The sequence below is a fragment of the Canis aureus genome, chromosome 3 (genome assembly GCF_053574225.1).
Source record: "Canis aureus isolate CA01 chromosome 3, VMU_Caureus_v.1.0, whole genome shotgun sequence".
Taxonomy (NCBI): Eukaryota; Metazoa; Chordata; class Mammalia; order Carnivora; family Canidae; genus Canis; species Canis aureus.
Window position 1 is genome coordinate 37121410 of NC_135613.1, and position 24984 is coordinate 37146393.

Consider the following 24984-nt stretch of genomic DNA (forward strand, 5'->3'; position numbering starts at 1 on the left):
GGATCCCTGCAGACCCTTATGGAGCAAAGCTACCATCTCAGCTCTGGCCAAGTATCCCAGGACTGTCACGTGAGGTAAAGAAATGTGCTGTACTTTAAGTCACTGTTGTTTGATGTCTATTTTGCATATGTATAGGTCAATCACCTTTAGTCCACCTAATATAGATCCTGCACAAAATTGCAAGCTAGGTCATTTAGAAAAGAGGGAAATTCTTATTTTCAGGTCAAGAAAATAGATACCAGTAGAATTGTTGAGTAGCTTCTGGGAAGATAAAGAAAAAGGTGGAATAGCATAAAACTATAAAGTATATCTATGAAAGCAAAGAATACAGGAAAATAGAATTAGTCATTGAATCCTGAACCTGTACATAATGCCAAATGTAGGCTGGACAAAAAAAGAATGTTTTCAGGGAAAAAGACAATTATAGACACGTGCTAGGCACAAAGAAAATATTTATAAAATTTTGCTTATATAATATGCATTTAATATTAATCATTTAGGCCAGTGATCAGCAAAACTTTTCTTAAAGGGCCAAATAATATTTTACGCTTCATGGCCAAGGGGCAAAATCAAGAATGTTACAAAGTTACTCATATAACCATGTAAAATTATAAAAACTATGACACAAACAAATGGAAAGACATTTCCTGCTTATGGATTGGAAGAACAAATACTATTAAAATGCCCATACTACCAAAGGTGATCTACAGATTTACTGCAATCCCTAACAAAATACCAAGTATTTTTCACAGAACTAGAACAAATAATCCTAAAATTTGTATGGAACCACAAAAGACCCTACATAGCCAAAACAATCTTGAAAAAGAAAAATAAAACTGGAAGTATCATAATTTCAGATCTCAGCTTATACTACAAAGCTATAGTAATCAAAACAGTATGGCATAAAATTGGACACAAAGATCAACAGAACAGGATAGAAAGCCCAGAAATAAACTCAATTAATCTTGGACAAAAGAAGTAAGAGTATGCAATGGGAAAAAAGACAGTTGTTTCAACACATGGTGTTGAGAAAACTGGACAGCTATATGCAAAAGAATTGAACTGGACAACTTTCTTATACCATACACAAAAATAAGCTTAAGATGGATTTGAAATTTATATATGAGACCTGAAACCATAAAAATCCTAGAAGAGAACACAGGCAGGAATTTCTGACTTTGGCCATTGCAACATTTGTCTAGATATGTCTCTTGAGGCAAGGGAAATAATAGTAAAGATAAACTATTGGGACTGCTTCAAAAAAAAAAAAAAACTTCTTCACAGCAAAGGAAACAACTAAAACTGAAAGACAACCTACTGAATGAGAGAATATATTTGCAAATGACATATTAGATAAGGGGTTAGTATCCAAAATAAATAAAGAACTTATACAACGCAAACCCCAACACCAAATAATCCAATTAAAAATGGGCAGAAGACATGAACAGATAAGTCTCCAAAGAAGGCATCCAGATGGATGACACATGAAAAGATGCTCAACATTACTCATCATCAGGGAAATGCAAATCAAAACTACAATGAAATATCACCCCATATCTTTTAGAATGGCTAAAATAAAAAAAAAATACAAGAAACAACAGGTGTTGGTGAGGTTGTGGACAAAAAGGAACACTTGCGCACTGTTGGCAAAAATGCAAACAGGTGCAGCTACTATAGAAGATAGTATGGAGATTCCTCATAAAGTTAAAAATAGAATCACCCAATGATCCAGTAACTGAAATACTGGGTATTTACTCAAAGAATACCAGAACACTAATTCAAAAGGATATATGTACCCCCATGTTTACTGCAGTATTATTTACAATAGCCAAAATATAGAAGTAATCCAAGTGTTCATGAATAGATGAATGGATAAAGAAGATGTGGTATACATGTGCAAACTGCTATGATGGAAGTCAAGGAGGAAAAAAAAATCACAAGAAAAGGTGCAAAGACATCACCAGAAAAAAACAGATTTCATAAAGACGATGATTCTGGTTCATCAAAGATATTTCCAAGATAAGTTATTAAGGAAGGTGGACCTAAAATCACATCAAATAACTTTGAGAAATATGCCACAAAACCTGGGAAAAAAAGATGCAAAGCAATTCAAAAATAAGTAGCAAGGGGATAAAATACCAGAAAACAAATTTTGGCACAAATAAATTCAACAGAAACAGAAAATTCCAGGCGAATCGTAAAAGTTATGAATCAGCAGCCAGGAAACCTAAAATGGATGACTTCAAAAAGAAGAAAGAACTGAAGCATAGCAGGCAACTCAATGATAAAACCAACTATGACATTGTTGTTCTGGCAAAGCAGATTTGAGAGATCTTAAGAAAAGACCATGACAAAGAAAAAAGAGTGAAGTTGATAGTGATGCTGAAGTTGATTCAAAGGAAAATGAAAACTACTGCATTTGTGCATGATTCAACTTGTGTGATCCAGTGTTACATTTGGTATGGTGATGAAGAACAGTGAAAAGAGGCTTTTGAAGAACTGCGAGATGATTTGGTCCAATTAAGTAAAGCCAAATATTCCAGAGATATTAAGTGGCTAATAGAACAAGATAAAAAGAAGAAAGTGGAAGAGAGGGCTCTTTTGCAAAAACACCTGAAGAGCATGTTGGTATGAAAGACCTGAAAAGTCACAGATTGCAGAGATAATGAGAAATTTTAAAGACCATGTGAGGAAGATGCTCCAGCATGTAGAAGTGTCTGTCATTGTGGAGTTATGCATACAATGACAAAGCCTTCTTGGAGCAGAGGAACATGCTGAGGGAGGAGCTCTATGAGAACACATTTCTTCTTTACAAGTCAGCAATCACCCAGCTTCACCCAATCACCCAGCTCTGGACAAATTATTAAGAGGTACTGCCAGAAAAACTAGAGCTTTATCATGGATGAAATGAAACAGATTCTAGCTCCAATGGCCCAAAAGGAAGCAGCGATTAAGCGTTCATTGGTGCAGAGAGTAATCTTGGACTTTTAAACCTATGTACCCCCAAAGCTAAGATCAGAAAGACAAGCATCATATGATTTCACTCATATATGGAATTTAAGAAACAAAATAGATGAATATAGGTAAAGGAGGAAAAATAAAGACAAAATCAGAGGGGAAGACAAACCATAAAAGACTCATACTATAAGAAACAAATTGAGGGTCGCTGGAGGGGAGGTAGGTGGGCGGATGGGGTAATTGGGTGATGGGCATTAAAAAGGGCACTTCATGTAATGAGCACCGGGTATTCTATGCAACTAATGAATCACTAAATTCTACCTCTGACATTAATAATATACTATATATTAATTAAATTGATTTTGAATTAAAGAAAGAGATTGGAGCCATCTGTGAAGCAGTGATATACCTGGCAAACACATGATGGTCCTAGAGTGGCCATACACTATTTGTGGGTTAGCATGCCTAAGGACAGGAAAGTGATATGAAAATAGTCAAGACTTAGGTTGGAAATGTGGCTAATGGCCAGGACTTCCATTTGGTCTTACTGGCGGCATTTGATTGTATTGATGATACTAAGCTTATGAAGAAGAAAATCATATCAGAAATTATTAGCTTCTTGCCTAACATAGTAGATGACAAATATGGAAAGAAGGTCCTATTGTATTTACTAAGCCCCAGAGATCTTGCACATAGTGCAAGAAATTATTGAGGTTCTACAGAAAGGAGGTAGAAACACACACAGTAAGGATACAAGGATCTATCCACCAGAGCTCTTAGAGTCCATCTTTTCAGCTTTGTTAAGCTGCCTGCAAGGACATGTCCAAGAAGTGGTGCTGGATAAGTCTTTGTGTGTGTTGGTGTCTGACATTCTGGGAGCTTCCATTGAAGATGATCAGCCTGCCATGAATGCCATTGCCAAGTTGGCAGCTGGAGAGCTACATCTGGGTGGCAAGGCTTCATGGCGCAAACATCCTGCAGGACATCTAGTTCTGAAGTTGTTAATAGAACAAGATAAAATGAGGAAGAAAGTGGAAGAGAAGGCTCTTTTGCAAAAACATCTGTAGACCATGTTGGTATGAAAAACCTGAGGTCCTGAGCCACATGCAAAACCAAGGTGCCATTATTCTTTCTAGTTTTCTTCAGAGCTCTGATCAAGAAGTTACAAAGAAAGTCAAGGCTGAATTGAAAGGCCTGATTCCTACACTGGAGAAAATAAAAAAATGCCAGCAAAGGAATAGAAATGCTACTTGAAAAACTGGCTGCAGAAAAAGAGAGAGAGAGAGAGAGAGAGAGAGAGAGAGAGAGAGAGAGAGAGAGAGAGAGAAACTGGCTGCACAGTGAAAACAGTTAAAAACAAGATGAAATCATTTTTTCTGTTTTCTTTTCTCAATGTGGAAAAGAAGGGCTAAGATCCACCTTTCTGGGAGTCTGGGTGCTCTCTATAGGTATCTGTTCTTTGTATTAGAGTCTATTTATAATACAGTTTTTTAAAAAGAAAATAGTGTGAGATGCACAGACACACACATGCTGGAATATTATTCAGCCATAAAAGGATGAGATCTTGCCATTTGCAACAACATGGATGGAGCTAGAGAGTATAATGCTAAGTGAAATGAGTCAGTCAGAGAAAGACAAATACCATATGATTTCATATGAATTTAAGGAACAAAACAAACATACAATCAAAAGAGAGAGAGAGAGACCAACCAAGAAACATACTGTTAACTATAGAGACCAAACAGATGGTTACCAGTGGGGAGGTGGGTGTGAGTGTGGGTGAAATAGATGATGGGAATTACAGAGCACACTTATCACGAGCACTGAGCAATGTATAGAATTGTTGAATCACTATATTATCCACCTGAAACTAATCCAACACTCTGTGTTAACTAAACTGGAATTAAAAAAAAACTTAATTTAAAAAATGTAAAAACCATTCTAAGCTTGAGCCTCATACCAGATTTGGTCTTCAGGCTGTTTGTCCACTCCTGATTTAGACCAAGGAAGCAATAGAGTAATAAGGAGTCAGACTGAGTAAAGAAATCTGAAGTCAAAATAAAAATGAATGTGTGGCAAATCAACTTTTGATGGGTTCCCATTTATTGGAAGCCCAAATTTCTTCATGTGACCTTTCACAAGGTTACCCCAGGCTTCCTTGTTGATTTCACATATAGATCCATAAGACTGCCCATTATTTTCTAAGCACATACACCATTAGTCCTATGTATCTTTGCTCATGCTTCTTCTTTGCCCTCCTCTGCCTTACTTGCCTAGATAATTCACTAATAGATTAGATCCAGATGACATATTCCTCCTCTGTATAGAGTTTTCTAGATGCTACTGCAACTCATGCTCTAAGCCAATATCACTTTTTCTGTGCTTTGATACTACTTTTTTCATGACCCATCGTATACCTTTCTTGTGTACTTGATATGATGATTTACACATCTATCTTTCCAGAGTATAAGCAGGGAATAGGTTTTTTTTCCAGCACTGTGAACAGTGTATACCCCACAGCTATACTCATTAAAAATATTATTTACTGAGAGTCTCTTTTGTGTGAGGCACTGTGTTAAGCTCTTGCATTCATTATATTATTAATTCCCATAACTCCCATCTCAGGTAAGCTTTAGCTTCCTCATTTTACAGATAAAAAGCCCAGAAAAATTAAATAAATTGCTCATGATTTCATAACCAGGAAAGTGACAAAGCTTGGACCCAGTTCTGATGGGCCCCCAAATCCATGCTCTTGAACTGTTATGTTGTCTCATCAATTATTGAGTAAGCAAATGAAACCTATAACTTGAATTAGGCTAATATCATTACCTGCTGAAACATCTCTAAGATGTTTTATTTATTTTTAATTTTTAAAAATTTTATTTATTTATTCATGAGAGACCAGAGAGAGAGGCAGAGGCATAGGTAGAGGGAGAACCAGGCTTCCTCTGGGAAGCCTGATGCGGAACTCGATCCCAGAACTCCAGGATCATGAACTGAGCTGAAGGCAGATGATCAACCACTGAGCCACTCAGATGTCCCTTTAGGATGTTTTAATTTAAAAAAATGCAAATAGTTTATAGTTAATATCATAAATATTCAGAGGTAGAAAGTACTAGCTTGTTTTACGGATAATAAAATAGCAGCTATGAGAAAGCATTTATTTTTACCCTAAGATCACACAACTTTTTGACCTTTCTAGCACTTTCACGGATGTCACCTAGAGTCAATCTCATCCCACACCAATGAATTGGCAGACTCAATGTTAATCTTCAGAATAAATGTTGAAAATAAGGTCTTTACAATGAGTTAAAATTGCGTTTGGCTCTTCCAATTGCATAGACATTCATAAAATAAACAATATCGCCTTTGGTTTCATTTTGAAATAATAGAGTAGGTTTGATGATTCTCTTTAGGACCCCTCCTATGCTCTAACACTGGGCTTACTCTCTTTTTTTAATTTTTTTTATTAAATTCAATTTTCCAACATATAGTATAACACCCAGTGCTCATCTCATTGCATGCCCTCCTTAATGCCCGTCACCCAGTTACCCTATCCCTCCTCCCACCTCCCCTTCTGCAACCCTCTGCTTGTTTCCCAGAGTTAGGAGTCTCTCATGATTTGTCTTCCTTTCTTATTTTTCCCCACTCAGTTCCCCCCACTTCTTTGATGGTTCCTTTCATTATTTATTATATTCTACATATGATTGGAATGATGATAATTGTCTTTCTCCGATTACTCTTAATGTGGGATTTATCACAATGCACTGTCTTTGGCTATTTATTAATCTGTCTCTTGCACTCAATGCTGAGCTTTTCAAGAACATGGACCACATTGTATCCCTATATCCTAACACAGTTTGTGTTACAGAACTGGTGAATATCTGTGAAGATTTATTGACTTGCTAAATTGAGGTTAGACCTAAGAGATGTGGCAAAGGGCGATCAGCAGGGTAGCTTGTCTTCTGATGTGTGTGTGTGTGTGTGTGTGTGTATGTGTGCACATGTGTTATCTGGAACTCTCTTAAGTCATCACTGCATATTTCCCTGTCCCAAAAGATTTCCCTTGAAAAGTTTTTAGAAAATGCCTATGAGTGAGATTTGACAGTTTTTTTTCCTAAGCCTGAAAATATTAGGAAAATCCAGGTGGTCAAATTCAGTGTAATCAGTGTTTTTCAGTGAATATTGTGGATGGATGAATGCAGGCTGATTATACAGTAAATATTTAATTTTAGATTCTGATTATTTCATATTGACATTTCAGAGCAGTAAATATTTTTATGCTAGATTCAGCCTACACCACGAAAATAACTCCCTCAATGGCAGTCTACACATGTAATTGTATAATTTAATACTTTCATTTAAAACATTTCTACTTTTAAATATCTTTTAGATTTGAAAAAAAATAATTTCTTATCTAAGAAGGCTCAACCTTAGATCTCTAGGCCAGAGACTAATTAGTATTTCGCTGGGAAAATGGAAGGCTCGCTTTTCTGAAAATGACTATTTTGATTTGAGTATTTTCCATTCTCCAGTGCCAGTCAAACCTCATGGGAACAGTCATGAAAGAGTTAAAAGAGAAACCTCCATGGAACCATACTAATTGGGTAGCTTTTGCTTTTACTAGAAAAAGGTGGTTTCAGACATTTACTTTTAGGAACAAGAACAACCCTAGAGGATTGTTGAGGAAATGCTTGTGGAGTAGTAAGCGGGCAAGTTTTTGGAGAGAATAGCTGAGAAGATTTTTTACATTATGTGTGTGTCGGGGGGTGGGGGATGTGTTTAAAACCATCTGGTCTTTATAAACTCATAAGTAATTCTATCTCAAGTATTTATGAGCATTTTATAGAAGACCTTTGAAGAACTCTTCCCCATTACAAGTCTAGCACATTTCCTAATTTCTAGCAGTTGCAAAAGACCCAAGAAGAGATATTGTGAGATATTATCATTGCCATTTTATAGATGAGCAAATTGATGGCCACAAAGGCTGGGTGACTGACTCAAATGTCACAACTAGTAAGAGTTATATATAAAAAAAAAAACCAACAACCCTCTTTTCTCTCACTTTGAGTTTTCTTTATGAGCTATTTCTTCTAGCTAAGTCTTCACTTAACCAACTCCTGGAGAGGTGAGATGGCCTGCCTAATAGGGAAGTAGTTGAAGTGTAGTTGTGTTTTGCTCATCTCCTCTTGCCTCCTTTTCTTTTGGGAGCCATCAGTCTTGCAGAAGATGTGAGTTCTCTGTTCAGCCATGCTATCTGTCTTACCTGGTCCCAAGGTCAGCCTAATTCTGGGATTCCATCAATGGATCTGTTTCACTAATGGAATAAAGCCACATCCTGGAAACTGTCTTCAATCATTAACATAGATAATATTTTGGCCTCCATATATAACCTTTTTCTTAAAGTTTTTGTTTAAATTCCACTTAGTTAAATTACAGTGTTATATTATTTTCAGGTGTATAATATAGTGATTCTTTTTTTTTTTTTTTTTTTTTTAATGCTCAGAACTCAGCAGGGAAGAGGGATGCTACTTCTCATGCCCTTCCTTTGGAGACTCAAAGTAACTAGCAGGGTCAGGATGCAAATTCTTCAAAGCTCATGCTCTATAATCACTACTCTAGTGGCAGTAATATTAACAATCGCTGAATAAACCATAGGCTCCTCTACATTTTCTAGCCTTTCTTGTAGCTAGTTTGAGGTCCTGTTACAAATTTTGGCTAATGACCTGTGAGCAAAAATGTTATGTGTTATTTCTGGGTAACAATAGTTAAAAGCTGGTGTACCTTTCCATTCCAATGCAAGCTGAGATGGTGGCACCATCCTCTCCCTTTAAGAAGCAAGGAGCCCAGCAATCCTGGATCCCTAAGTGGCAACATGGAGCAGCCTGTGTTCTCTAATCACATTAGGCTTCATGTAAGTAAGAAAAATACAACTTTGATCTGTCAGTCTCCCATCCAGAGATTTGGGAGTTATTTAGTTTCAACAGCATAGCAGAGTCAAGCCTAAATAATATATCTCACAAGGAAGTGATGAAGGAAATAAAGGCCAATGTAGATATGGACACGGTGAAAACAAGGCTAACACAGCAACAGCATAGCAAATAAGTGATCTCTGTAGAGTCATGATAAAACTAGAGTGTCAGCCTAATCATTTCTTAATGAGGGCTTTCCTTATACATTGGCTAATAGTATGTATCTTACACCTCCACTAAACTCTAATCTCTTTGAAAACAAAGATGATACCATAGCCATCTCTATGTCCTCAGTGCCCAGCACAGTTCCTGGGGACTGTCAAATTGTCAGTATTTGGCTGTTGAGCAGAAGCAAAATGAAGCATTGGTAATGAATATCAGAGCTGCAGTGGAGTTATTACGCTTTTCTATTATTTGTAATTATCATTAGCATAAATTATACATCTATTCAGCATAAATATATACATATATTTATGTTTAAGTTAACTATTTAGTAAACTGAATATAGTTCATTATATAATAATCAGCCTTTTATTTTAAACCGGCATTTGTGTTTTCAGAGGTCAGGCCCGTCAAGGCAATTAATTCAGATTGCCCAAGTAAAGGGAGAAATAAAAGCTTTGTGCTTTGAAGATTATTAACAAAAATATCCCAAAACTCAAGAGGAGATAGAAATTTGGAGCTGGAAAAGACAGCCAAGCCAGTAGCAGAGCAGCACCCAGAGGTGGAGAACATGGCTTCAGGAAGTAATAATTCTGAGGACCAAGGGCTAAGAACTGGAGCAAAGATTACCACTGAGAACGTACAGGGTGGAATGGGCATTTAAGGAATGGAGTGGAGCCTTCGTGAAGACGAGTCAGTTAACATAGCACATAAACCAGGGAGACATTGTTAGAGCTTGGAGAAGCAGTGTGGACAGATGATGAAGGAAAAGTAGAACTGTTTCCATGCTGAAGACCATCTACAAGGTGATTGAGGAAAACCTGCTTTAGCTGTCAGACAAGGGAGCCCTTCCCTTTTGGGGAGAGAAGACCTTCTGTTTGCCACATTTAAGACCCAGGGTTCTGGGACAGTCTGAGAGTTAATAAAGGTGTTGGAACCCCAAGGGGGTAATGCTGGGTTTTATACCAACGTGGAGGAAGGAGGCTGGCTTTAATTCAAATTGAACAAATGAAAAAAATGATAGCTCCTATAATGCCAAGGTTTGGGAGCAATTTATTCCTGTTACATTTTTAAGACATTGTCCCTAGGCTCACGGGTGGATTACAAAGAAACATTTGGCCAGGCCCCTTAACTTCAAGAATCTAACCAGCTAGCTGGGAAACAAAGAGGTATCCAAAAAGACATAACTATAGGCATAGGAATCCTTTATCTCAAGGAAAAATTCCAGTTTTCAGCTTGGTTACCCTATTATGAATAATATGCTCCAAATTACATCTCTAATGTTTTCTACCATGAATTTTCCTCTTGTCCACTCCATGTTGTAGTGAAAACTAGTGAAGTTCTCATTGATCCTCAAATATGGCATGTCTTTTGACAGACTTTAGTTGCTATTTTTCCTCTGATTGAAATGCCTCTGTTTGCCTAAGACATTCCCACTCAACCCACAAAATCTAGTTGTGATTTCTCTCCCTTGATACTTTTCTGATTATCTCAAGGGAAACTGATACAGAGAGATACAAAGAATATTAGTATTACTGAACTCATAGTATGTGCTTGTCACTGCCACCACCTGAATTGTGTCCCCTAAAAATTCAGATGTTGAAGCCCTAGCCCTCAGTGTGACTATATTTAGAGACAGGAACTGTAGGAAGATAACGAAGAATCCATAAGAACGTTTAGTGGTCTTCTAAGAAGAGTCACCAGAGAGCAACATGTGAGACACAGCAAGAAGGCAGCCATCTGCAAGCCAGGAAGAGGGTGGTCACCAGAACCCAACTTTGCTGACACCCTGATATCAGACTTCCAGTTTCCAGAATGGTAAGAAAAAATATCTGCTGTTTAGGCCAGCCAGTCTATGGTATTTTATCATGGCAGTCTAAGCGGACAAAGACAGTCATGGTGTCTCTTTTTTCTATATTATGTCCTCCAGTGACCCTAACCACCTGAATAGGGATCATTTCCCTCCTTCCGCAAAGAGGAGAGAGAGCTCTGCAAGGTGAAATAATGTGCCAGTAAGCAAATAGTAGAGATATGAACCTGGGTTTGTGTGATTATACTTTCTACTCCACATCCCTACCTTCCAAGCCTTCCTCCAGACCACCACCATGGTACCTGGCATGTCCCTGGATGACAGTCTTCAAACCACATGGCAGTGACCTGTTTTCCCTGCTAAATAGTACAATAAAGTGGTAATTTTTTTTTCTTTTACCTGAGAGAATCTAAACAATCAAACTGATAGATAATTAGAAAGAATGAGAGATATTTACGTCAACTGTTACAGAAACCAGAAGCATGGGGAAATCCTTTGAGCTAGGAAGGCTATGCTTTTAGCCAGAAAAAGACATACATACCCAAGTGTTCATTCCTTGCCAAGGACGGTTATTTGCTGGGAGCAAAGAAGAATAAGAGACAATACTGGCCCTTGAGGAACTCATAGTTGAGCAGAAAGAAGACATTAAATGTTAATTTTCTCTTCTCATGTGTCATCTGATTGGGATCTGGCTGGATGTGTAGGAATCAGCCTCAGCTAAGCATTGGAATCATCTAGGAAACTTTAGAAAACACTGATGGCTGGACCCCACTTCTAGAGATTTTTATTTAATTAGTCTAGGATATGGCCTGGCTATCAAGAGTCTTCAAGTGATTTTGATGTACATTCAGGGTAAAAAATCAGGGGACTAGGAACCTAGAAGGAGCACAGGGTTTCCAGGTGTAACAGAAAGAAAGAGAGAGAAAAAAAGAGAGAGAGGGAAGAGGGCAAGAGCAAAGCAGACGCACAGATAAGCAACATTCACTGCCATTTTGCATTTAGCAGCATTTAACAAGTGCCCATATTGTGAGAAGCATTGCAGAGGAACTATTAATACAATTCAGAGAGCGTGCATTAAGAGCTAAAACAAACAACACACACAAAAAATCAAATACCACTGTTTATTTAGTGAATGTCTTTCAAGGGGCTGTAAGTACTAGAAAGACATTATCTTAATAAGCTCCCATCATCTCTGCCAGGTAGGGGGCAGGTTAGGCTTTTATTAAATGATGCCATATCAAAGTACATTCTTTACTTGAATCAGAAACTAATGTAATATAAACTATGGGGACCACCTATGCACTTAACATCATAAGAGGTAAAACTCAGCTTCGCACAAGAATGTCCCTAAAGATGAGACTTCAGGGGATAGGCTGGGGAAAGAGGCCTGAAGGGAGGCTAAAGGGTATCTTTAAAGGGAAAACAGAAAAAAAATAAAATAAAATAAAATAAAATAAAATAAAATAAAATAAAATAAAATAAAGGGAAAACAGAACCAAGGAAGTAGTCGTAATACTTTATTACTATTATTATTATTCAGCCTTACAATGCTTATTCAGCATCTTGCTTTGTTTCCCATGTATCATCTATAGTGCCCCTACTTTATAAAGGAAAAACATAGAACACAGAGAAGTTAAGTGACTTGCCCAGAAGCAAACAGCTTTCAAGTGACCAAGTTAGGTTTTGGATCTAGGTCTGGTCTGAATGATACTCTATAGCCAATTTTAGGCATTCTTTTAAGGGAGGATGAGGTGAGGAGACAAACTGGTAAGAATAAGGTGAAAAAAAATAAAAACAACCTTAAGATTTCTTTCTGAGTCTTGAAATTAAAATGGGATCTGGGGATTGTTGATGGGGATTGTTGATGGAGATTGTTGATGGGGATGAGTAGGAAGCTGATAACTAAAGATATCTGTTAAATATTAAATGGACTGTAGACTTCAGAACAAGAGCTATGGAAGGGGTTGCAGGTGGAAGCACAGGGGAGACCCTTCATCATGTTTAGCCATCCTAAGAGCACTGTTGACAGTATTCAGGCCAGCCCCATGGAACTGGAAGAGGGGGAAATGGGTGGTTATTATGCATCAACCATTGAATTAATGTTAAGGTTTGTGTTTCGATTAAACTTCATCCAATATTATGCTAATAGCCATTGGATTCAGCACACACACATACCTATTAGTATCTGGGACACCATATATATTACCATATATACAAAATAAAGTGAGATAGTCAGATAATTTTCAGCCTAAACCTTTGGAAATAGCAATAAAGCACAGAATTTCTGGGGTAAGCCCAACATTACCCTACTCCTTCATAATTGTCTCAAATGCAGGAAAGGAGTTGGGTCATTGTGACCCACCCTCATCAACCAGTTATTGAAGACAAGCTACTTCATAAGGGCAATTAACCCTGGGCAAAATGAATCTCTTCTGCAAAGGGCAGTACCTAGAGAGGGACTCAGCCATGACATTTCCAGCACCTGGGGGAATTATGAATGCCTCAGCTCTAAAGTGGGCTCTGGGCAGAGTACCCCCACAATGCTCAATTGGTGTTTGTCTAACTGAACTGCTTTGTCAGAGCTTTTGCTTGCCACTGACCTCCAGGCATATTGCACTTGACCATGGTCTTTTCATCCTTCTTGGAACATGTTAATGAGGTTCAGTGTTGGCCACCCCGGAATGTGCTAGTTTGGCATGAGGATTATTTCATGCTGAAAACCATCAAGGCCTAAGAGATTTAAGAAAAGCTTTTTACATCTGCCTTAACTGCTGAAAAGAATTTCGAGAAGGAGCCTATACCAGAAAGAGAGCTATTGCCTAAGATAACTATTTTTACATTTAAAAAACCTTCTCTAAAGGGCATGACAAACATTTATTTATCAAACATTTGCTCTTCCCACCTTTCTGTGAATTGTCTTCTCCTTTGAAGTCCTGGATTCCTACCCTCTTCTTCTTAGCTCAGGATAGCATGTAAATCTCAATTACCTAACTGTTGGGAAGTACTTACATACTGTAATTAAATTTGTTTTCCTCTTGTTAATCTGTCTTATGTTAATTTAATTATTAGAGCAGTCAAAGAACCTAGAAGGGGAGAAGGGAAAAAATTTTCCTCCCCTACAGTGTGATTACTTCCTTTTACCTTCTTTACATACTTTCTGATACCTGACTGGCATGCCTTTTCTTTCTTTTCAGCCCAGATTTTCCAGAGCGCAATTTCTGGTTTTAAATCCTGAATTCCTTGGTTAATTTATCATTATGGTACTACATGTCCTCTTCTTTTGAGACACTTTAAAAAGCTTTGCAAATTCAAATAGTAATTATAAAAGTTAAAGAAGTTCCTGTTCACATTTTGAAGACCCCATCAAAAAGTCACCTTCTCTGAGAAATGTGACAGTATTCTCACTTGGCAGAGCTAATGTCTGCCAACTATAGCATTTACATACTGTAGGTGATTATGTTGTAATGAGTCTGTCTTTCTCACTGGGCTGCAAATTCCTCAACTCATAGCTTGTTCGTTTGCTTCCTCTATGCCTAGCACGGTTCCTAGCATATAAAGATTTCCAATAAAGGCTCTAGCACTTGAATGAATGAATGAAACAAAACCTGGGATCTTTCTTATGGCACAAATGCAGCGTGTTTTGTTGTTGTTGTTGTTGTCGTCGTTGTTGTTTTGTTTTTTACCATTTTCCTAACATTTCATAATTGTTGCTAACACGGTTCACAAGCAGATCTAGGAAGTAAACACTAGAATAATAAGCCTGCCTTGTGTAGTTCACCAAATCAGCACAGGAAACTCATGTTTTAAACAAAAAAAGGGGAGAGGGGCTATAATTGCTGTTAAAGCTCTAGCACAATCAATTTTAATTAGCATTACTCATTGTAAGAAATGATAATGTATCAGTCATTGTAATTGCCAGTGTTGACAATTAGTTAAGGGCATTAACATCTCAAGACCTAAGATAATACAGACCTACAGAATTTTAAAGATTTGGAGGAAAGGTAGAATGGTGTTAGGAATTTCCTTCAGTTTTGCATAGGCTCAAAACATACCCTGTGAAAGATTACTTTCTGGTTTTCTTGTGATGCTAGAGAAACCTAAAAACTGCCACTAGCCTATTGTCCTTCCTTATTATCCATCCTGCCACTGGGTAAAACTCTTCTAAAAATTCAAGTTTCAATGTGTCACTCACAAATCCCACTGTCCACAAGAAAGAACTCAATCCTCTTGGCATTGGATTCAAAGCTCTTGGATTTCTAGCTCCATCTCTTACATGGTCCTCTCCTCCAACCTCTTTGTGCTCCTCTCTCACCTATCTACAGGTTATTCTTAAGCACTTTGGTCTTTGATACCTCTGTGACTTTGCATAGACAGATCTCCTTGTCTTAAATACTCTACCACTTTTTTGTTTTTGCCAGCAAACTCTTCCTCTTAAAACACAATTCAAATGACTTCTGTACTCAGGAAAAATAACTTAGTTTTTTGCTCCCTATGGATATTTTGGGCCGGGTTCCATGTACCATTTACCACATTTTCATTATAATCACTTATTTACGTTTTTAGTGAGCTTATAATGTTCTGGGGTACTTAATGTTTAGCTCAGTGCCTGGTAAATAGTAGACCTTGAACAACTGTTTTCTGAATAAGCAAATCAGTGGGTAGATTAAGAGGTAAATGACTGAAAAATGAAGAACGTAATGAGTGAATGAATGAGCATGCTCATCAGCACATAGCTCCCTTAGCATAGATGTCCAGATGGCCTGACCATGAGCCATTTTTCTTTGGCACTTGGAGCTTCTCTTTCTCCTTCCTAAATTCAGAAGAGATCATGGTATCTTCAAAATTCTAATTTAGTGTCTACATTAGTTTATGATCTAAATTAGATTCACGAAATACAACACTGACAATAAAAACTGACGTTCATCTAGTGCGTTCCACATTCTCATTAGTAAGTTCTTTAGCTGTAATAATGCATTAAGATTTTAGAACATCTTGAAATGAGGACTAATATTGAAATAAGGTCTATTGTTATCATCTGTACTTTATAATTAAGCAACTGAGATGAGAACTTTACAATCTTGTCCTAAATCATCCAACTAGAAATCCATCTAACTGTTTTTTTCTCTAAGCTTACTTTTATAGGCCCCAATGAGAGAAGACTCATTACACTGAGCTGGTGAACATCCATTCTGTGAACAAACTTGCTGTCCCCAAACTAGGCTGCCCATACGTAATTGAGAAGCTTTAGGGTGGATTGTTGGGATGATGAGGATACATAACAAAATACAGAGATGTTTCTTAGAAGTGATCCTAACTTAAAAACAAATTCACAGTGGAGGACCTATGTGTATAAAAAAGTCTAGTGTTAAATTTAAAGATGGCATTTAACTAGTATTATTGTCCCCTCTCCACCATTTTCTTGCTGTCCTTCCCTCCTGAATTTCTCCTCTTCCCTTTCTAACTTGTTGGCAACATCATGACTGTGGGGGAGGAAATGATTTTACTATACTGTACAAAGTTCTTCTAGCTGGACTAAGAATCAAACTGACAGGAGAGGGATCCCTGGGTGGCGCAGCGGTTTGGCCCCTGCCTTTGGCCCAGGGCTGATCCTGGAGACCCGGGATCGAATCCCACGTCGGGCTCCCGGTGCATGGAGCCTGCTTCTCCCTCTGCCTATGTCTCTGCCTCTCTCTCTCTCTCTGTGTGTGTGACTATCATAAATAAATAAAAATTTAAACAAACTGACAGGAGATAGATTAATAGGAGAAAATAAAATTTAATTTTGATATGTAGGGAATCTACATAGACATGAGATTCCAAAGACAGGTAAATGAGGTATATATGTCATCCTGAACTAAAGAGAAGGGGTAAAGGTCTGGGACTTCAAAGGGAAGAAATGTAATCCAGAGAAATAAAAAAGAGTAAATGTTTGGTAAACAAATGTTTTCTGGGTCATTCAGAAACAATGGGAAATAGAAAACTTTTATCAAACAGGCTTTGCTAGGTTCCTCCCTGTCTACCATACCTAGTTCATATTCTAATGTAGTAGTCTATGGTGATAGTGCTCTTTGTGGAGCAGGTCCTCTATCTAAATTATTTTAGGAGTAGGGGTGACTGGTGTAGATGCCAAGGGGAGGCAGCTTCCAAATGGGTCACTTGGCATGCAGATTACACCCAGCTGAAAATAATTAAGGCCCAAAGACCAGGAAGAAATTTTGACCTCATCCTTACTCAATTTCCCACTTAATTTGACTTCCCCCTCTTCTTGCTTCTTAGGTGCAGTTACTCATTTGAACCTGTCTCCTTCACTCTGTCCTCACATTCATTACCTGCAGTCAGGGTTTCCTTATCTCTCAAGAAAAGACTCTAGTTCAGTATCCTTAATTTGTGCTCCTAGTTACCATGATGGGATTTTCTCAAATAAAATGCTACTTGTATGTTTCCCATTCCACTAGGACAAATAACAAATTCCTTCCCAGGAGTATAAATCCATCTCTATTCTAATTACTACCTACTTCACTTTGCTTTATCTCCAGCTATTCCATCCCTCTCATCTTTTGCTAAACACATCATGGATATTTATAACTGCATTTCTTTGCTTATACAAAGGTAAGTATCCTTTTATATTTTGAGGAATAGTTCAAAAGGTATAGTTCCTCCAGGAAGCCACTTCCTGGAATAAGGTCTATCCTTCCCCAAACCTGGAAAAATCATCCAAATTCTCATATTTCCTTCTAATACTTTACATCTATGTTTTCTTCTAATATTTTACATCTCTATGTTAGCACTTACAGAATGGCTTTACCGTCTTCATTATATATCTCATTTAACAATAATCTGAACTCCTTTGAGGACAAGGACCATGTTTTAATCATTTCTGTATCATTACAATCAAGATCAATGCTTGGCATACAGAAGACTTTTAATAAATTTTTTTGAATTTAATAAATCAGATAATTTTTTATAAAATTCTAGCTTCTCCTGGAAAACTGGAAGATCTGTCAAGACCAGACCTGAATTCCTGAGCAACAGAAGAGATTCTCTAAGGGCTAAGCACTCTCCAGTTTGCTGCAGTCCCCGTTAATCTCTGTTGTTCAATCCCAGCTAGCTTCACTCATTTAAGTCACCTTCCAGGATCTGAGAGCCTTTTGTATGATAAACGTTGCAGCATTGAAGGTAGGAGTTGAACTAGATTTTAGTTAGGATTTATTCCAATCTTGAGATGCTATGATTCTTATGATTCTATTCTCAAACACTCTGATCAGCAAAGGAAGCTGAACAATTCCAATTTTGAGTTCCTTTCTAAACTAGTAGAATTCAAGACACTGACCTATTTATCCTTTTGAAAAAGTCATTTAAAATACAAGTTTATGAGAACTCATTGTGGTTAAAGAGCCAACTCAAGAAAGTAATGCAGATTCTATTCCTGTGTTGATCAATATGTAATTTGGTACATATCTGACAAAGAAAGCAGAATTTGAAAAGTAGGACAATTCTAATAGTGTCTAATTGCATTATGCAAATGTTTCCAATAGATCTATTAGTCTATTGAAGTTATTATTTACCAGTTTGTGTGACTCTAAAATGCCCTTTTTGAAAAAGTTCCTTTTCTTTTCTTTCCTTCTTTTTTTTTCTTTTCTTCCCACTTTCCCTTCCTTCCTTTACATTTAGAATTTTTTAGAGTCCAAATTATGGCTTGTGAACTAGACCTGATTTGTTCAAAGCCCTGATTTGAATGATGAGGGCTATGCTTGGTGACCTGGCTAAAACAGGCCATCTGGCTATGCATATTCTCACTGATTGCCAGAGCAGAACTGGCTGATATGATTGGCTGGACCACTTTCTTCCTCCCTTACCACCCCATGTATATATCTTCTGAAGGTAAATGTATGCTTAATACAAAAGGGTGACTTTTGTAGGTGACTTTATAGGCAAGGAAAATCTGAACGGTTTGGTGTGATTTTATAAAGAGTTGTACTGAATTATAAGAGAAGTGTGGTCACATCTTATAGTGGCCTATCATCTTTATATTATCCATAGTCCGTTGCATAGTATTTTGCTCATAGTAGTACTAAAAGAGTCTATTATATAAATGTTTGCTATAAGGATAAACTAATACTCTATAAAGGAGTTTCAGGCTGAGTTCTGGGATGATGAAGGGGCAGGAACATAATGGAGAGATATTATCTGAGAGGAGAAGAAATGGTCCTAATTTAGGTAATAGTAAACTGGAAAGCAATCATATCCTTTGGTTTCTAGTTCACTGGCACAGTATCCACACTCTTAAGAAGAATACTTTTCAGATAGTTCTTTCCCTTCTCTCACAAAAGTATGAAACACCTTTAGAATTTGCTATTTTGGGAAAATTCACTTGGAATTCACTTCTATTAATTTTGAACAGGTTTATTAGATTAAGCTTACTAATTGGGTACTAAAGTTTTCTGTACTAGCATTTTGTCTTACTGATTATATCAGTCAGGTTCCAGTCAAGGAAACAGATATCATTCTAAGTATTTTGACCAGGGAATTGGTTACGTAAATTATGGAACAGCTGAGAAGCCAAAGGAGGAGTAGTGAAACAAACTACAGATCAGCAAAAGCAGGCAGCCACTTACACAACTATTTCTGAAGGAACAAGGAGAGAATCCAGAAGCTGGGACCATCTAACAAGAACTAGAACTGCAACAGGAAACCTCAGTGGGATAGGGACCCTAAAGGGAGAGGCAGTCTGGTTGGAGTTTTAATCAAGGAGGAAATACCATGCTAGAGTTATGTGGAGACATACTGGTATTCTTTCCTCCTTCCATTCTTTATTCTTTTTGTTGGTGCTTTCCTGGAAGCCAATAGGCAGTAAAACTTGGATATATGGTTCTCTACAATACAAAGAAGGTGAATACAAAGTAGTGCAAGAAAAGGACAAGGAATGAATCTGAAAATAAATAGGCAAATGACCAGCAAATTTATTGTTTTATCAATTAATGAGAAGTATAGGAGAATTTTCTGCCACAAATTTGGATTCGAAATTTCTTCTATTTGGTGATGATGATATAAATAATACTGACCACTTTACTATACATGTATGAATGTATATATTCTTATAATATTCCTACAAGGTTGGTGTTAGTACTATTAACCTACTTTACAGATGAGAAAACTATGGAAAAAAGAAGTTACATAAGTCACACACTTAGTAAGTGGTGGAGTTGGGATTTCAGCTCCAAGGTATTTGTTTTCAGAGTCTGTGTGCTTAATACCTACACTATATTGTCAATTTTTACTTTATTGATTTTAAGCATATATTAGTAAAGTAAGGGCATGTAAGTTTATAACTGTTATACGTTCTTGGCCAACTGATGCTCATGCTATTATGTAGTGACTACTTTTTTTTTTTCAGAAAAAGTTGTGTATTTTGTCTGATATTTTTATAGGTCCAGAAGGTTTATTTTATATAGTATTCAGCAGTGTATGTATTTTCCCATGTTCTTAAAATGCTAATCTTTCAGTGTTCTTATACTCCAGGCGAATTTCTTTAAGTACAAATAGTAGGATTTTGTAATCCAATGTGACCTATATATTTTAACTGAGTTTAGTCTAATTATATAATGTGATTAATGATAACTTAATGCTTTGTTACAACAGTTTGTACTTTCTATTTAGTCTGCATTTAAAAGATATTTTCACTTCCTGTCTGTTTTCTATTAGAGTAAGTTTTATTATCTGTTTGTCTCTCTTCTAGCTTGGAAGATATTCATTAGTTTTTAGTCTTTTAATAAGGATATTTTACTTAAAACGTAGTATTAATAAAAAAGGTCTCTCTATTCCAAAGCAAACAGATTAATTCTGACCACTGTTCTTTGTGCCTTACCTTTCACTTTTTGCCTAGAATTATAGGAATATCTTATATTTAAATCGACAAATTAGTGATTGCTGTTTATCAAAGTTCTCTCCTATCAGAAATATGACACTGCTGCATACCCTTTTCCAATAGTGCTTAACATGTAGTACTTAATACATTTTGTGGACTGACAGAACAAGTGAGCCTTACTCACATGTTTATCAATATTTTTTCCTCATTTCTCCTTACATTTTCTTTCATGGTTTAGATTACTTATTAAACTCAACAGCAAAGAAACAAACAATCCAATCATGAAATGGGCAAAAGACATGAACTCACAGACTCAAAGAATCTCACAGAGGAAGACATAGACATGGCCAACAAGCACATGAGAAAATGCTCCACATCCCTTGCCATCAGGGAAATAAATCAAAACCACAATGAGATACCACCTCACACCAGTGAGAATAGGGAAAATTAACAAGGCAAGAAACAACAAATGTTGGAGAAGATGTGGAGAAAGGGGAACCCTCTTGCACTGTTGGTGGGAATGTGAACTGGTGCAGCCACTCTGGAAAACTGTGTGCAGGTTCCTCAAAGAGTTAAAAATAGATCTGCCCTACGACCCAGCAATTGCACTGCTGGGGATTTACCCCAAAGATACAAATGCAATGATCGGGACACCTGCACCCCAATGTTTACAGCAGCAATGTCCACAATAGCCAGACTGTGGAAGGAGCCTCGGTGTCCATCGAAAGATGAATGGATAAAGATGTGGTCTATGTATACAATGGAATATTACTCAGCCATCAGAAACGACAAATACCCACCATTTGCTTCGACGTGGATGGAACTGGAGGGTATTATACTGAGTGAAATAAGTCAATCGGAAAAGGACAAACATTATATGGTCTCATTCATTTGGGGAATATAAAAAATAGTGAAAGGGAATAAAGGGGAAAGGAGAAAAAATGAGTGGGAAATATCAGAAAGGGAGACAGAACATGAGAGACTCCTAACTGGGAAACGAACAAGGGGCGGTGGAAAGGGAGGTGGGCGGGGAGTGGGGGTGACTGGGTGATGGACACTGAGGGGGGCACTTGATGGGATGAGCATTGGGTGTTATGCTATATGTTGGCAAATTGAACTCCAATATAAATAAATAAATAAATAAATAAATAAATAAATAAATAAATAACTTTTTCAAAACTGAATCTTAAAGCTTAAATTTATTAGTAAACATTCAAAACTGAACCTAAAGCTTAAATTTGTTAGTAAACATTCTCAGCTTTTTGTCTGCAAATGTCTTTGTTTCAACCATACTTTGAAAGATAATGCAGCTGAGTATAGAATTTTAAATTATTTCTTCTTAGAACCCTAGAGATTATTTTATTGCCTTCTGATTTCTGTCATCCATTCTTTCATGTAAAGTCAGGATATATGAAGATTTTCTCAGTTTACATAAGAGAGAACCTAAGGACTAGTTTCTTTTTTCCAGTACAGACTTACTGCCTACATCCACAAGTTATTAGTATTGTCAATTTTTCTTTCCACTCCATAGCTTTATTGTCACCATTCCAACCTACTGATTATTGTTTGGGGATTATTCTTTGTTTTAGAATTCTTATAATTTCCTTCGTTTCTTATAAGCTCAGTCTTAAATTTACAAAGTTTACTTTATCCTAGTATTTAATAGTATAAAGAGCTCTTCAGGTTATCTAGACCACCATATTGTTGGAGATGAAAAATTATATAGGTCATTTTTATACTTAAATCTTATATTAAACTTCTTGATCCTTTGGAAACTTTTATCTTAATCCTTTTCCTATGTTACTTGGGTTTTTAATAACCACCATACTACAAACTTTTCTCCCTGACTGCAGATAAATATTCCATGATGAGACATTCCAAGATACAACTCACTACTATTTTAGTCAAGTACTATATATTTTCAGTTCTTAAAAAAGACTCCATCTTATTTTCAAGCGATGATGTTATTACCCCATTTTAGAAACAGAGTGCTACTTAACATGTCAACATAAGAATCAAAAATTACTCTTGCGACAAGCAACTATCCAAAGGGAAATGAGAATATTCACTAAAGTGAGGACTACCTACAAAAAATGTATTTCTGTTTTCTTATTCCAAATAAAGACTCGAAGCCATGGACCTTTCTCTATTGGCACCTTGATTACCTCACAGAAATGTAGAATTGCAGCATCACAAGAGGCTACTAACATCAAGTTTTGTGAAATACCTTTTGGGAGTTGTATAGCAAATCACCTTTTAAAATTTAATGATGTACCCAAGCTTCCAAATTATTTGATTTTTAATTTTTAAAATAAATTAGCACAGCATTCAAGGTCATCCTAAAATGTCAATCTCACTCATGTGCTTTCTGATACGCTCACCTGAGCAGGCAGAAAGGGGAGCTATAACTAATACATGGGTAATTGTGCACAACCCTGGGGCTGCCATAGGAGTGTATGAATGTCATTTGTCACTTGTTTTATGAAGGAAAAGACTATTGAAAACCATTAGTCTAGCCCAGCACAGATGCAGAAACTAAGGGCCTGTGAGATTTCACAGCATGTTAGTGACTGAAATGAGATTTGAACTCAGGTCCTCTAAGTTATAGTTCAGTAAGCGTTTACTGTACCACAATAAAAAAGTAAGTATTTTAATAGCTTCTAAATGGAAAACAGAGTGCCACTTGGTTATTTTAGGAGTTCACATTTTTCTCGCTGCATTGAAGCATGCTCTCTTTCGATCAGATTAAAGCTGACAGAGATGAAACAGTTTTGGGCAGATATCCTTGGGTTGGCTCCAGGGCCTCTAATCTGCATTTCATCATGATACAAGCACATGTTTCCATCATTGGTACACCCGTCTGCATCAGCCGGGATGTTAATCACATGCTAACCCAATTTCCTCTATGAATTTATTACTTACTCTTCATTTAAGTTCATGAAACCTAACAGAGCCCCACATAAGCATAACATTCTTAACAAGAAGATCTTGGCTCAAGGACAATGCCCACTAGGCAACATAACCCAAAGAATAAGGCTTGGGAGCAGTACAAGAAAAAAAAATCAGTCTTGCAACAATATAGTGGAACCTGCTACAAAAGATGATTATAATGAAAATTAAGTTATATTACATGGTAGAAGTTGAAATATATGAGCAAGTCATGATTTGGCAATAAACAACAATTGTTTTATTGACTTGGTTTTAGCTCAGTTGTACCAAATCAATCCATGATTTCCAAAATTAGAGGTGTGGCCTTTAGAACAGAGTGGAAGATGTTGGAGTGCATGGAGGGCAAATGGAAGCTATAATGGGAAGGCATTTTGGAAGCAGAGCCTAAATGCAAATTGGTTGTTAGAGAAACTATTCAGATCCATCTGGTAGCTGCATATGATGAATACTAGAAATCCCATCAATGGATATTCATTTTGGCAATGGCAAAGGAAAGTAAAATAGAATAAGGCAGGACACCAGAGTGTGGATGTTGGACTCAAACCCTCTTGCAAATGTGCAGCAAACATTCAACCCATGTTTTAGCTAGTTATCATGAAAGGAAAAGAGTTTTTTAGTTAAAAAAAAAAACAAGAAGTGTCAGGGACATCATAACTACATTATGTAACTGAAGGGGGGGTGTGTTTTTGCTTGCTGAACTTCCAGATTGTCTGTCTACATTGATTTATTCATTCATTCCACCTACATCTGTTCCTAAGCACCTGTTATATGCCAGGCACAGTACCAGGCATTCAAGATACAAAAATGAAAGAATTCCATTCCAGCCCTCAAGGAACTCTCAGTCTAGTGGGGGAAGTAAACTCTAAACAAATGCAATGAAGTGAAATAGATAATAATCATGATATACTCTTATTCTTCATCATTAATTATATATGTACGACCCATCAGCTACTAAGTGCTTCCTAAATATTGTCTCAGTTAATTCTCACAAGCATCCTTTCAGGTAAGTAGGGTTCTTTATCCCATTTTACAATGGGTAAATCAAGCACAGATATCTGGTAAATGACATCTGGGATGTGAACCCAGGAAATTTGGCTCTAGCACCTAAGGTCTTAATATTTTTCCCTTTTGACCTAAAAAGATGGATATGAAACATCCTAAGGGAAAGCTACTCTATCTAAAGTATGGGTGGAAAGGTATCAGAGTGAAAATGGTGCTGGTGATAAAACAGGGAAGGCTCTGCTGGGGAGAAGATCCCTAAGGTGGGT

At 37.0% G+C, this 24984-nt stretch overlaps 1 protein-coding gene and 1 pseudogene across 20 annotated transcripts in view; one reads left to right on the forward strand and one right to left on the reverse strand.

Moving 5' to 3' along the window:
- DAB1 (DAB adaptor protein 1) overlaps nt 1–24984 on the reverse strand; it is a 1166965-nt gene that overhangs the window by 602545 nt on the left and 539436 nt on the right. The gene's annotated exons all lie outside the window — the stretch shown is intronic.
- LOC144304470 (pumilio homolog 3-like) overlaps nt 1910–24984 on the forward strand; it is a 46838-nt pseudogene continuing 23763 nt past the window's right edge.